Source organism: Trachymyrmex septentrionalis, unplaced genomic scaffold (assembly GCF_001594115.1).
Source record: "Trachymyrmex septentrionalis isolate Tsep2-gDNA-1 unplaced genomic scaffold, Tsep1.0 scaffold109, whole genome shotgun sequence".
Classification (NCBI taxonomy): Eukaryota; Metazoa; Arthropoda; class Insecta; order Hymenoptera; family Formicidae; genus Trachymyrmex; species Trachymyrmex septentrionalis.
The window spans coordinates 644,117-647,553 of record NW_017304217.1 but is presented as its reverse complement, the minus strand read 5'-3'; positions in this window follow the sequence as shown (position 1 = coordinate 647,553).

Genomic DNA, 3,437 nt, shown 5'->3' with positions numbered 1-3,437 from the left:
TCCACTCACCATTTTTCAGACCTCCATTTTGTCTAAGGCCCTCTACCATTCACCCTCTCCAATCACCTTTTAGGTATAGGATAGGTATGGAGCGAACCAATCAAATCTTGGGCAAGTATAGGGCGAAACAATCAGAACACACTACTTAATTACTCTATTACCCCCTCCCTTCACTCCTCGACCAATAAGAACGCGCCCTTTCTCCAGACTAACCCGTCTAGGCCACGCCCACGGCGCCGGAGGGAGACATGGAGGGGGTTTGTTTTGACGCCCCATGACTGCCCATATACTACTGATGTCGTACGTTGGGTAGACAATTGAAAACCAGAATTACAGAATATCGCAATCATATTAGACATAATACTTCTGTCCGTTTTGTCATAACGGAGCACAGGCTGCAGTATGATCATGATTTCCAATGGGACAATGTTAAAATTTTGAATGAAAAGTCTATAGGAAACGCTTAATTTCTGAGATGCTCAATATTAAAAAGCAGAAAAATAGTTTAAATTTACAAACTGACACTGAAAGTCTCCATAAGGCATATACCTATTGTAAATTAAGTTTGACTCTTCGATACTGACAGTCCGTTTTCTTTCTCAGTCCGTGTCAGCGAGTGTACATTATAATCGACATACAATGTCCGTCTTACACATCTGCGTTCCATTAAACTCTGTACATTTCAATTGATTTTTATATTTATATACTTGCTTGAATAATTTACATATGATTTTTTGTAAGTTTTAATTACTTGTTAGAATTCCGGTATGTTAATTTGTGTTTATTATTTCGTAAGAAGATTTTTTATCTTTTTTTTCAACTAGAACTTTTTCCAAGAGATATGAAGCACATTTGACTGTTTAATCGTATATGAATAATATGTCGAGTTCTACATCAAGACTACTCACTCGAGCTGTTATTATAATAATAAGGAATATGCGGGCATTTTCGATAATTAATTTTGTACAGCAATTTTTGTGTAATATAATGTCTGAAGAGGACTCAATCCGGTAGCCGAAACTTGTAATTTAAACTGTGTTTTTTAAAATTATTTTTTTAATTTTTACTTTTCTTTATTTGTAATTTATTCTTTTTAATTGTGTGACAATTTAAAATGTGTTCTTACCTTTATTTATTGTTATTTATTTTGTATGTGAAGAGTCCTTCTATCTGTTAAATGTTTTGATTACATAAAAAGTTCAGTGTCCATACTGTACGTACTTATACTGTGTCCATACTGTATATACTTATACTGTCCATGTTTTGTTCTTAGTTATTTTTACATTCATGACTGTTAAAATCTGATAGGACTAGATACGACTGATACGACCACATTTTAGACATGAATTGAAATGTTAGAAAGTGTTTTCGTGAGCTGTCTGTATCTCAGATCACATCTGCGTTTAATTCTGACTTTTTAGTCTGGAGACATTCGCATGCGAATATCTTTTTGATCCTCTTGTTCCACGAGTATATATTTTTTTATATTTTGCCCTGGATCGAGACTTCTGAACTATGCACGAGGTCTCGGCCTCGTACACGGGCCCAATGACGGTAAACGAGCCCGGACAACCTTTCCCCTCCCGTCCCTCTTGCCCGAATCCCAACCTTTTCCCATCCTTCTCCTGAACAGGGCAAGAAGGACAATAAATCTAAACAACGCATAAAACTTTATAGTATTAAAGATGGAAGGCAATGCTTTTTGCATAACCTCGTTGCAAAAAAAATTCGCGATCTTCAAAAACTGGAAGTCTCATTACAGAAGGACCGCTTGTCGGTCTCCCACGCAGTCCAACAGGTTATCGCCACATCAGCAGTCAGCAAGGATGACGCCTCGATCTCAAGGGATAATAACAACGCCATGGCCATCTCTTCTTCGGAAGATGAATCTTTACCTTCGGATGCCTTTCTACTCCCATGGAGATTGACTATAATAAAGAAGCTCGCCGTCGTAAAAAATCACGTTCTATGCCTAGTGATTCTGTTGCCTGCAAATCAAGTAAAAGTGATGTTAACTCAACTTCGGTTGATATCCCCGAGTATCTACGCTCTCAGATAACCGCAGCAAAGTAAAGAAAATAAGTAAAGAATTGGAGAATTTTTATTCTTCGACTGACCTACTCCCATTTGCGATGCACGTGCATTCATCTGCATCTGACTCACAAGTATCATTGTATCCATTGCATGTTAGCCATATTATTTCCCAGATTGTTTACAACGACATTATTGAATGTCGAAAAATCGGTCGAGACAAAATCTTAGTCGACCTTAAAACTGCAGCCGCAGCTAATAATCTTGTGAAAAGCACTATGTTACAAAAACACAAAGCATATATTCCGATCTATCGCAAAGAATTTATCTTCGGGTGGAAGTTATTCGTGGCATTCATATCGATATAGAAGAAGAGACTGTTAAAAGGCACTTGGTTGCACAATGCAAAGTCATCGAAGGAAACCGACTTATGCGTCAAACCTTCAAAGACGGCAAATTGGAGATAACCTCATCTAAATCTATGTGCATTAAATTCGCCGGCCAAACGCTACCAAAGTATGTCTCTTTATTTATACACTAAACATGCTGTTTCCATTTACATTCCTAAAACGCGCATCTGTTATAACTTATAGAGCAAATTATATTAATAAATCATGTAGGAGTAGTGCTAAATGTGTGCGCTGTGATGAAGTTCCTCATAAAAACCCACACGATTACAGCATAAAAGACACTCCCCTCGGTGCATCAACTGTAACGGTAACCACCTCCCCACTTCTAATGAACGCCCTCTAATTATCAAGCAAAGGAAGATTGTTACCTTAGCGGCTCAGGAGAATATTCTTCTCTTAGCTGCCAGGAGAAGAATCTCATCCGAACTCTCGGCGCCCGCAAAAGATACTAGGTTTGACTATGACAATTTTCCTTCTCTCAACAATTATTCCAACTCAACTTTAACACACAACGTCACTAAGAGCAACAGATTTGCTGTTCTGAACGTTAAACTGGATAACACTTCTATTAACGAAAATCATACTTATGCAAACGTGGCCTCTTCAAACCCAAGAAGACCCCCCCCCATCTTCGGGAAAAAATCTCGCACGCTAGAATTAAACAAACCAACCGCTCGTAGTACTTCGCACGAGTCCAACAAACCTCCACAAGACCCTAGAGAATGTTTTACTATACCGCAATGGGTGCATCCCTTCGCTTCTTGCTAACAATGGCGTCGCACTCATCCCTCCTCAATAGTTTTGCATTTTTAGGACATACTACATCTCAAACTTTGATTCATGTTTTTGAAGTAGAGCTACAAGATTTAAATTTAAAAAAATTACTTCAAATTTCAATGGATAGTCCAAATGTTAATGTCAAGTTCTTTAAAGATCTACAGAAAAATTTATTTTAATCTCATGATGAAGGCGATCCTGTTATTCATGAAAACTTAT